General features: G+C 38.3%; 1 protein-coding gene across 1 annotated transcript in view; it reads right to left on the reverse strand.

The window, feature by feature from the left end:
- Positions 1-12,822, reverse strand: part of DIAPH3 (diaphanous related formin 3) — a 565,809-nt gene that overhangs the window by 507,453 nt on the left and 45,534 nt on the right. The gene's annotated exons all lie outside the window — the stretch shown is intronic.

Below are 12,822 nucleotides of genomic sequence, written 5' to 3' on the forward strand. Positions count from 1 at the left end.
GTTGCGGAGCACAGGCTCCGGACGCGCAGGCTCAGCGGCCATGGCTCACGGGCTTAGTTGCTCTGCGGCATGTGGGATCTTCCCAGACCAGGGCACGAACCCGTGTCTCCTGCATCGGCAGGCGGATTCTCAACCACTGCGCCACCAGGGAAGCCCCTGTCCGGTTTTTTTGTTGTCCTTTTTTTTAATTAACAAAAAATTTTTTCTTAATATTTATTTTTTTTATTTTATTAACTTTATTTTATTTTACTTTATTTTATTTGTTTTCAATCTTCTTCTTTCTTTTTTTTCTCCCTTTCATTCCGAGCAGTGTGGATGAAAGGCTCTTGGTGCTCCAGCCAGGCATCAGGGCTCAGCCACTGAGGTGGGAGACCTAACTTCAGGACACTGGTCCACCAGAGACCTCCCAGCTCCACATAATATCAAAGGGCGAAAATCTCCCAGAGATCTCCATCTCAACGCCAAGACCCAGCTCCACTCAACGACCAGCAAGCTACAGTGCAGGATGCCCCATGCCAAACAACTAGCAAGACAGGAACACAACCCCATCCATTAGCAGAGAGGCTGCCTAAAATCATAATAAGGCCACAGTCACCCCAAAACACACCACCAGATGTGGACCTGCCACCAGAAAGACAAGATCCAGCCTCATCCACCAGAACACAGGCACCATTCCCCTCCACAAGGAAGCCTACACAACCCACTGAACCAACCTTAGCCACTGGGGACAGACACCAAAAACAACGGGAACTACTAACCTGCAGCCCGTGAAAAGGAGACCCCAAACACAGTAAGTTTAGCAAAATGAAAAGACAGAGAGACACACAGCAGATGAAGGAGCAAGGTAAAAATCCATCAGCCCATACAAATGAAGAGGAAATAGGCAGTCTACCTGAAAAAGAATTCAGAGTAATGATAGTAAAGATGATCCAAAATCCTGGAAATAGAATGGAGAAAATACCAGAAACGTTTAACAAGGACCTAGAAGAAATAAAGAGCAAACAAACAGTGATGAACAACACAATAAATGAAATTTAAAATTCTCTAGAAGGGATCAATAGCACAATAACTGAGGCAGAAGAATGGATAAGTGACCTGGAAGATAAAATAGTGGAAATAACTACTGCAGAGCACAATAAAGAAAAAAGAATGAAAAGAATTGAGGACAGTCTTAGAGACATCTGAGGCAACATTAAACGCACCAACATTCGAATTATAGGGGTTCCAGAAGAAGAAGAGAAAAAGAAAGGGACTGAGAAAACATTTGAAAACTTCCTTCATATCAGAAAGGAAATAGTTAATCAAGTCCAGGAAGCACAGAGAGTCCCATACAGGATACATCCAAGGAGAAACACACTAAGACATATATTAATCAAACTATCAAAAATTAAATACAAAGGAAAAATATTAAAAACAGCAAGGGAAAAACAACAAATAACACATAAGGGAAGCCCCATAAGGTTAACAGCTGATCTTTAACCAGAAACTCTGCAAGCCAGAAGGGAGTGGCAGGACATATTTAAAGTGATGAAGGAGAAAAACCTACAACCAAGATTACTCTACCCAGCAAGGATCTCATTCAGATTTGATGGAGAAATTAAAACCTTTACAGACAAGCAAAAGCTAAGAGAATTCAGCACCACCAAACCAGCTTTACAACAAATGCTAAAGGAACTTCTCTAGGCAAGAAACACAAGAGAAGGAAAACACCAACAATAATAAACCCAAAACAATTAAGAAAATTGTAATAGGAACATACATATCGATGACTACCTTAAATGTAAGTGGATTAAATGCTCCCACCAAAAGACATACACTGGCTGAGTGGATATAAAAAGAAGACAGGTATATATGCCATCTACAAGAAACCCGTTTCAGACGTAAGGACACATACAGACTCAAAGTGAGGCGATGCAAAAAGATATTCCATGCAAATGGAAATCAGAAGAAAGCTGGAGTAGCAATTCTCATATCAGACAAAATAGACTTTAAAACAAAGACTATTACAAGAGACAAAGAAGACATTACATAATGATCAAGGGTTCAATCCAAGAAGAAGATATAACAATTGTAAATATTTATGCACCCAACATGGGAGCACCTCAATACATAAGACAAATACTAACAGCCATAAACGGGGAAATCCACAGTAACACAATCATTGTAGGGGATTTTATCACCCCACTTTCACCAATGGACAGATCATCCCAAATGAAGATAAATGAGGAAATACAAGCTTTAAATGATACATTAAACAAGATATACTTAATTGATATTTATAGGACATGCCATCCAAAAACAACAGAATACACATTCTTGTCAAGTGCTCATGGAACATTCTGCAGGACAGATATCTTGGGTCACAAATCAAGCCTTGGTAAATTTACGAGAATTGAAATTGTATCAAGTATCTTTTCCCACCACAACACTACGAGACTAGATATCAATTACAGGGAAAAATCTATAAGAAATACAAATACATGGAGGCTAAACAACACACTACTTAATAATCAAGAGATCACTGAAGAAATCAAACAGGATATCAAAAATTACCTAGAAGCAAATGACAATGAAAACACAACGACCCAAAAGCTATGGGATGAAGGAAGAGCAGTTCTAAGAGGGAACTTTATAGCTATACAAACCTACCTTAAGAAACAAGAAACATCTCAAATAAACAATAAACTTACACCTAAAGCAATTAGAGAAAGAAGAACAAAAAAACCCCAAAGTTAGCAGAAGGAAAGAAATCATAAAAATCAGATCAGAAATAAATGAAAAAGAAATGAAGGAAACGATAGCAAAGAGCAATAAAACTAAAAGCTGGTTTTTTGAGAAGATAAACAAAATTGATAAACCATTAACGAGACTTATCAAGAAAAAAAGAGAGAAGACTCAAATCAACAGAATTAGAAATGAAAAAGAAGTAACAACTGACACTGCAGAAATACAAATGATCATGAGAGATTACTACAAGCAACTATATGCCAATAAAATGGACAATCTGGAAGAAATGGACAAATTCTTAGAAATGCACAACCTTCCAACACTGAACCAGGAAGAAATAGAAAATATGAACAGACCAATCACAAGCAATGAAATTGAAACTGTGATTAAAAATCTTCCAACAAACTAAAGCCCAGGACAAGATGGCTTCACAGGCGAATTCTATCAGACATTTAGAGGAGAGCTAACATCTATCCTTCTCAAACTCTTCCAAAATATAGCAGCGGGAAGAACACGCCCAAACTCATTCTATGAAGCCACCATCACTCTAATACCAAAACCTGACAAAGATGTCACAAAGAAAGGAAACTACAGGCCAATATCACTGATGAGCATAGATGCAAAAAACCTCAACAAAATACTAGCAAACAGAATCCAACAGCATATTAAAAGGATCATACACTATGATCAAGTGGGGTTTATCCCAGGAATGCAAGGATTCTTCAATATAAGCAAATCAATCAACATGATACATCATATTAAAAAACTGAAGGAGAAAAACCATATGATCATCTCAATAGATGCAGAGAAAGCTTTAGACATAATTCAACATCCATTCATGATAAAAACCCTCCAGAAAGCAGGCATAGAGGGAAACTTCCTCAACATAAAAAAGGCTATATATGACAAACCCACAGCCAACATCGTCCTCAATGGTGAGAAACTGAAACCATGTCCATGAAGAACAGGAACAAGACAAGGGTGCCCACTCTCACCACTATTATTCCACATAGTTTTGAAAATTTTAGTCACAGCAATCAGAGAAGAAAAAGAAATGAAAGGAATCCAAATCGGAAAGGAAGAAGTAAAGCTGTCACTGTTTGCAGATGACATGATACTATACATAGAGAACCCTAAAGACGCTACTAGAAAACTACTAGAGCTAATCAATGAATTTGTTAAAGTAGCAGGATACAAAATTAATGCACAGAAATCTCTTGCATTCCTATACACTAATGATGAAAACTCTGAAAGTGAAATTAAGAAAACACTCCCATTACAAGTGCAACAAAAAGAATAAAATATCTAGGAATAAACCTACCTAAGGAGACAAAAGACCTGTATGCAGAAAATTATAAGACACTGATGAAAGAAATTAAAGATGATACAAATAGATGGAGAGATATACCATGTTCTTGGATTGAACAAATCAACATTGTGAAAATGACTGTACTACCCAAAGCAATCTACAGATTCAGTGCAATCCCTATCAAACAACCACTGGCATTTTGCACAGAACTAGAATAAAAAATTTCAAAATTTGTATGGAAACACAAAAGACCCCGAATAGCCAAAGCAATCTTGAGAAGAAAAACGGAGCTGGAGGAATCAGCCTCCCTGACTTCAGACTCTACTACAAAGCTACAGTAATCAAGACAGTATGGTACTGGCACAAAAACAGAAATATAGATCAATGGAACAAGATAGAAAGCCAAGAGATAAACCCATGCACATATGGTCACCTTATCTTTGACAAAGGAGGCAAGAATATACAGTGGAGAAAAAACAGCCTCTTCAACAAGTGGTTCTGGGAAAACTGGACAGCTACATGTAAAAGAATGAAAGCAGAACACTCTCTAACACCATACACAAAAATAAACTCAAAATGGATTAAAGATCTAAATGTAAGGCCAGACACCATCAAACTCTTAGAGGAAAACATAGGCAGAACACTCTGTGACATAAATCACAGCAAGATCATTTTTGACTCACCTCCTAGAGAAATGGAAATAAAAACAAACAAATGGGACCGAATGAAACTTCAAAGCTTTTGCACAGCAAAGGAAACCGTAAACAAGATGAAAAGACAACCCTCAGAATGGGAGAAAATAGTTGCAAATGAAGCAACTGTCAAAGGATCAATCTCCAAAACATACAAACAACTCATGCAGCTCAATATCAAAAAAACAAACCCAATCCAAAAATGGGCAGAAGACCTAAATAGACATTTCTCCAAAGAAGATATACAGATTCCCCACAAACACATGAAAGAATGTTCAACATCATTAATCATTAGAGAAATGCAAATCAAAACTACAATGAGGGCTTCCCTGGTGGTGCAGTGGTTGAGAGTCTGCCTGCCGATGCAGGAGACACGGGTTCGTGTCCTGGTCCGGGAGGATCCCACATGCCACAGAGTGGCTGGGCCCGCGAGCCATGGCCTCTGAGCCTGTGTGTCTGGAGCCTGTGCTCCTCAACGGGAGAGGCCACAACAGTGAGAGGCCCGCGTACCACAAAAAAAAAAAAAAAAACTACAATGAGATATCATCTCACACCAGTCAGAATGGCCATCATCAAAAAATCTACAAACAATAAATGCTGGAGAGGCTGTGGAGAAAAGGGAACACTCTTGCACTGTTGGTGGGAATGTAAATTGATACAGCCACTATGGAGAACAGTATGGAGGTTCCTTAAAAAACTGAAAATAGAACTACCATACGACCCAGCAATCCCACTGCTGGTCATATACCTTGAGAAAGCCATAATTCAAAAAGAGTCATGTACCAAAATGTTCATTGCAGCTCTATTTAGGATAGCCAGGACATGGAAGCAACCTAAGTGTCCATCAACAGATGAATGGATAAAGAAGATGTGGCACATATATACAATGGAATATTACTCAGCCATTAAAAAGGAATGAAACTGAGTTATTTGTAGTGAGGTGGAGGGACGTAGAGTCTGTCATACAGAGTGAAGTAAGTCAGAAAGAGGAAAACAAATATTGTATGCTAACACATATATATGGAATCTAAAAAAAGAAAAAAAAATGGTCAGAAGAACCTTGGGGCTTCTTGGGAATAAAGATGCAGACCTACTAGAGAATGGACTTGAGTATATGGGAAGGGGGAAGGGTAAGCTGGGACAAAGTGAGAGAGTGGCATGGACATATATACACTACCAAATGTAAAACAGATAGCGAGTGGGAAGCAGCCGCATAGCACAGGGAGATCAGCTCGGTGCTTTGTGACCACCTAGAGGGGTGGGATAGGGAGGGTGGGAGGGAGGGAGATGCAAGAGGGAAGAGATATGGGGACATATGTATATGTATAACTGATTCACTTTGTTATAAAGAAGAAACTAACACACCATTGTAAAGCAATTATACTTTAATAAAGATGTTTTTAAAAAAAGGAAGATATGTAATTATTAGTCATCTTAGAATTTAAAAGTCAGAAAAACTATTTGTGATCATAAACATACTTCCTTAGAACCCAGAAGGGAGTATTTTCTTGCAACCCAGGAGAATTATTAAGCAAATAAAAGTTCATTTTAAGTAATGAATTAATCCTATTTGAGGGACTTCCCTGGTGGCGCAGTGGTTAAGACTCTGTGCTCTCCAAGCAGGGGGCCCGGGTTCGATCCCTGGTCAGGGAATTAGATCCCACATGCATGCCTCAACTAAGAGTTCACATGCCACAACTAAGGAGCCCACATGCTGCAACTAAGGAGCCGGCAAGCCGCAACTAAGACCTAGTACAACCAAGTAAATAAATCAATAAATAAATATTTTTTAAAAATTCTATTTGAACACATATACCTGAAATCCAGAAAAACATATCACTTAAAATTATCAGTTTTCATGCAATCTTGTACTACATTTAAGAGAAGGAAAAAACTTAACAGCTAAAATAACTTGGCTTATTAATTAGCTTTACTACTAACCAAGCAACTTGCTGATTAAAATCATGGCTCCAGAGTCTGACTTCTGAATCCTGCCCAGCCCCTTGCTTGCTAGGTTACCATAACCAAACTACTTAAAATTTCCACGATAGAATCTTTGGTGAAAAACTGGTTAGATACACAGAAGACTGAGGGAATTCTATTATAGTGCTATTTGGAGGTGGTACACCACACTTAATTAATATGGCAGTGAGTTGTTAATAGGAAATAAAACTACTTCTCACCTTTCAGCTTCAGGTTAAAAGGCTGACCACTCTATCTAAAGCAGAACATGAGCTCACCCACTCCCCTTTCTCTGTCACAGCACACGGTTTATTTCCTTCGTATGTCCTGACATATGACTTACAAAAACCTATAATTTTCATTTATTTTGTAATTGTTGACTCTGCCTCTTTCCCACCAAAATGTAAGTTCCATGCTAGACAAACCATCAACTGTCTTAGTTGTGGTGGTCAGTCCCTAGGACAGCCCCCAATGATCCCCTGACTTGTGTAACCAACAGCACACGGTGAAAATTATGGAGTGTCATTTCCAAGACTAGGTCATAAGAGACATTACAGCTTTTGTCTTGCTCCCTCTTGGATCACTCCCTCTAGGATATGCCAGCTGCCAGATCACGAGGACACTCAAAAAGACCTAGGGGGAGGCCCAAAGGGCAAAGAACTGAGCTAAAGAAGCTAGAGAAGCAGGGAGGCGCGTCTTGCCAACAGCCATGTGCTTAAGCCATCCCGGAAGCCCCAGTCAAACCTTCAGATATGAGAGCTCTAGACAACATCTTCACCACAACCTGCTGAAACACCAAGTCAGAACCACCCATCTAAGCAAATTCCGAACTCCTGACCCACAGAAACAATATGAGGTAATAAATGTTTGCTGTTTTGGCTGTTTGTTACACAGCAGCAGGTAACTGTTACAGCCACTGTTGTGTGTTCAGCCTATGGAACAGTTGCTGCCAGAAAGCTATCAGTCAATAAGTACTTGAAGGTATGGATAAATAAGCGATTACTAGAGATAAAACACATAAAACATAGTGCCATCCCACAAATGTTTACCACTTAAGGGAAAAATATAATAACAAATTACAAATAAAGTATTGTAAATGCCCTCAAGAAAATCATAAGTAAATTAGCAACAGATAGAGACCAGCGATTAATTCTGGGGTTGAGAAGGAACCTCAAGAGAGGCTTTGGAAAGGGGATACAGAGGGAACCTGGTGAGGCTGATATGAGAATTACAGGAGATGGTGCATGTTATAAGCTAAGCAGTGTACCTGCATTGTTCCATGGTCTTTACTAAAATGCTAGTGACATCACTGTTACAAAGAGACATTGTTGTGGGGAGGAAAACTGGCCATTCGTTGTTTCAGGTGTGATAAGCTAACCACCCCAGTCACAGGTACAATCACCCAATAACAATTCCCACAAACCCACCAACTACCTCATTCTACCTTCAATGTTCCTAAATATTACAAATGGTCATTTCCCACTTTTAACTTGTATTATTGAAATTTATGAAAAGTTCTTTAGCCAGACACTTCTTTGAAAAGATGAAAAAGTACCACACACCCCCCAAAAAATTAACTACTTAAAATGATTTGCTCACATTTAGATTTCATACAGTATTTTTATATTATTAAATGAGAAACATTATATTATTGAAATTCCTTTAAATTGCTTGAAAATAAGTTACCACATGCAATATGTATTCCACTGCCAAGTGCCATGTGCAGAGCAGCCAATGGAAATGCCCACTTAAGGAAGAACGAAGGCCTCAGTCTTTCTTTATCTGTGATAAAATCACAAGTCCAATCCTACCGTGCATGTGTTCGGTTGCTCATTTGTTTTTTTGTTTTGCCTATGTTTATAATGTTTTTAAATACTAAGTTTCACTTAAAGGTTAAACAGATTTAATCCTTTCCCATTAAGTTCAATAACACCATGAATTCTACCATAGACCCCTTGGTGGTCCATGGACCACAGGTTAAGAGTCCCTGGTAGTTAGATATGGAATAATAACAGAAACAGTGGTGGAAAAGAAAGCAACTCAAGTTCTAATGCTTGCAGTGAATCAATGGGAGGGACTAGATGACCTACAGTTGAGACCAACATGGAGAAATGAAATAAAAATGCTCAAGAAGAGCTGGAAGCTTTTGAATGAAGAGCTACCAGGAAAATAAAGTACTCAAATAACCCCTACGTTACAAGTAGAGCAAGAAGAAAGCAAACAGTCAAAGATAACAGGCTTTGAGTTCCAAGAGCAAAGTAGGAGGGTTTTCAAAGGCTGGAGAAGTTGGGAGATACTGTCAGATTAGAAAAATAAACAGACCTGGATGGGGGAGAAGCACATAGGTGCTTACTGAAGATGTGGACTGACTATGACTTCTGATGTTGACTCTGGTCAGTAGAAAAGTAATTTTAATTGTAATAACTTTAATGAAAATTAACTAGGAAACATAAATCAAACCATGTGGACTGTATCTTCTCAATTTATCTTCTCTCTGCCCCCTGCCCCTACTGCCACTACCCCAGTTCAGGCCACCTGGACAATTGCTGCAGCCTCCTAACTTGTCCCTGTGTCTTCACTGCCCCCTACCTCTACCCCTCCCCGAGCTACTCTCTGCACTGATGTCAATTTGATCTTACCAAAACGCAAATCAAATCATGTCCCTCACTCCTATGCTTAAAACCTTCAGCCTTTGTAACCCTATTACTCAGAGGATGACCATCAAATATCTTACCATGGGCTCAAAGGTCCACTTTAATCTAAATCCTACTTCCTCTCCAGACAATCTCTTCACTACTCCACGACCCTTATATGGTCTAGATGTAATGAATAACCAAGAGTCTTCTACACATGTACAAGCTAGCCCTCATGCCTAGAACCTATCCACACCCACAACTCCTATCCCATCCCCTTTATCTGGCTAATTTCAACTCAATCCTTAGCTTTCAGTTTGAACTTCATCTCACATAGGAGCGTTTCTGACACCTCAAGACTGGATTAGATGCCCACAGACCTAGTGCTTTCCATTATATTATATGTATACTACTCTGAAACTGCCTTTCATCATACATATGTTTACTCAACAAACCTTTAAGTCCTTAAGAACAAGAATTGTTATTTTATTCACTAAATGTTCCTGGAACTTGGCATGGTCCTAAGCATGCAGTGGGTGTTTTATTAATATTTGTTAACTGGGTTAATTAATGAATAGCTTCCTACCTTCCATGCCCAGGACACAAGCTACCGCATCTTGCACTTCTAAATCCTTCTCAACGATATTTTAAATAAGGAATAATTAACACAGCGTATCATGGAGAATACCAGACATTATGCCTTTTATATATTAAATTAAAAATCCCAGACTCTTCCCAACACTGTTATTTCAAAGAGCAGTACCCTACACTAAAAACAAGTATGAATTTCTGTAATTTAATACCATGGTATAAGATAGTAAGGAAAATACCCACTCAAAGGAAAAGAGCACAGATAAATTTTAAAAGAATTTAAAATTCAAGATACCTCAAAGTTATATATACCCACATCTACGCAAATACAGTTTCTAATTGCATATATTCAAATATAATACTATATGCTTGAAAGGAAATATAAATTAGCTCTGTAAATAAGTATCAGATTATTTTTAAGACATAGACCAATACTACCCATACACAAAAATTATCTGAAGACATCAACAATGGCTTTCTACTTGCCAACCTGACACTTCCACTAGGAATCCATTCCACTGATATCCAGGAAGTAAAATTATTACAGAGTAAAAAAATTACTACCACTCCTGCCAGCCTGTATTCCAACCTGTCCTTTAAAACTCAGCTGAAAAGTCACCTTCTCTATGAAGTCTTCTCAAAGACCAAAGTTGACCTTACCACTGTACCATTCCAGCCCATATCACTGCACTACAACTCTATACTGGTTGTGTACACATCTGTTTCCCCCCTGTTCCCAGAGGGCAGAGACAGATTATTCATTTCTGTATTCCTATAATAGTACTAAGCCCTCAATAAAGGCTTCATGAATGAATGGATAAAAGGATGAATAAACAAGTCTGCATACCCTACTACATCTTAGCATATTCAACTCTGAGAGCTCTTGATCTTATTCCCAAGTCTGTACTGATTTGAAGAGGAGCTCTCTAAACCAGCCCATAAATATTTAAAAAGTCCAAGATAGCACTTAAGTGTTACTACTGAAAATCTAAGTACAGGAAGGTCTAATTAACTCATATTAATGGACTCAGAAAGGCCCACCCAACTTAGTAAATAATTTAAGTTTTATAGAACTTATTTTCACGTATATTCAGTTGTCCCAGTCCATGCTGGTATACCTACTTTACACAGAATATTTTGAATATATAGTTTTACAGAAAAGCTATGGAATATATTATCATACTTTTTGCTTTATCATTCGTTTTTAACTTAAAAAGGAAAAATAAGAATAAAATGCAAAATAAACAAATTATAGTACAGAAAGCTTTATATCTTACTAGGCCAATATGATAAAATTATTTTAAATTATTCTTTTCCGTTGAGCTTTTTTTTTTAAAGTTAATGATTTAGGTCCCGTGACCGTACTTGCGAGTTAGACACAAATTCAGATCAAAATCATTTTATTTTCTTTCATAAGTATGACACCTAATTTAACATATATCCCACAAGACACAGCACATCTAGGTAGGCACAGGAATAGTCTGCAGGTAGACAAAGTCCAGGCCTGTCAGGCACATCCATCTGGAAACTCATCTTCGAGTGAACCAGTCTCACAGAAAACACCCAGGAATATGCTGGAGTGGTCTGGCAGCAGTTAGTTATACTGAGTGAGTCTGAAGGCCCATGGAGAGCAGGGAAAGCTTCTCAAAGCACTCATCAGAATGCACACACAGACCATGAACCCCTCAGCGTCTCTTAGACCCCATTCCCGTGGGGAACTTGGAGGGGAACCAGGAAAGCCTGCACATATACCTGGCAGCAGGCTGCCGCTGTTGCTAGATCTGTGATTTCCATACAGAAGTTTTTCTACGTCTTTTGCAATTAAAAAAATTTATATGCTTTACCTGTTGCCATCTCTCAGTCACACACATCATTATTCCTTTGGGACAGACCTTTTTCAGTTTTATTTACTAGAAATATTCAAAACAGTTCATTTCTTATCACAGAAAAATTCTTAGATACAATATGTCTTTACAATTATAATTTTCTCAGGATTAAGATCGATGGCTATGATACAATTTTTCCTTGTCAGTTTCAAGGTCAGTAGTCTCATATGCGTGGCTATAAGAGAAAAGCAGAAAATAAGGAGATATATTGAATATGTCTAGATTTTACACTGGCACTCTGAGTGGAGAAAGGGATAGGACTTAATTGGCAGTATAACTCTTTTGGTAAAGATCATGTTCTCTGGGGCCAGTCTGCCAGTTTTCCCGGCTGCCTCATGTGACTTTGAACAAGTTACTTATACTATCTCTTGCCTCAGTTTCTCTGGGTTTGAAAAAAGGAATAATAATAATGCCCACTCAGAGGCTTGTTGTGAAAACTGAATGTGTTTATAAAGCTAACATTTGGAACGCTACTTGGCACATAGCTAGTAATTAATTGTCCTTACTATCACATAACACTCCTTTTTCCAATCAGCAGCTGTGTTTCTACATTCTCTAAGTAAATTCTCCAGCAACTTATCTTACATCTTTCTATTCCCTGGAAGATTCCTGCATGTTGACTGAGAGACATATACCAAGTTAGAGAAGAAGGGTCCTACCATGGAGGCCTTATATGCCACGTCAAAAAGCTTTAGGCTTGACCTATAGATAACAGGTGCAATTAAGCAGTTTCAAATAGGATAAAATATGGTCAAACATGCAATTTAGATAGGTCACTTTGGTTTCTGTGCAGGCAGTTGGCTTTTTAGGAAGCAAAAGAAAGTTGTGAGAGTCCTGACGAGATAATAAAGGGACTAGTGCTCTCATAGAAGACTTGAGAGAAGAGAATATATTCAAGAAACAATCAGAAACACTGGAAGGGTGAAGTTACCGTCTATGAAAATATAGGAAAAGAAATGTGTTTAAGAGGGAAGTAAAGCGTTTAATTTGGGGCACATAGAGTTCCAAGTAAAAATGAGACA

The sequence above is a fragment of the Kogia breviceps genome, chromosome 16 (genome assembly GCF_026419965.1).
Source record: "Kogia breviceps isolate mKogBre1 chromosome 16, mKogBre1 haplotype 1, whole genome shotgun sequence".
In the NCBI taxonomy this organism is placed as follows: domain Eukaryota; kingdom Metazoa; phylum Chordata; class Mammalia; order Artiodactyla; family Physeteridae; genus Kogia; species Kogia breviceps.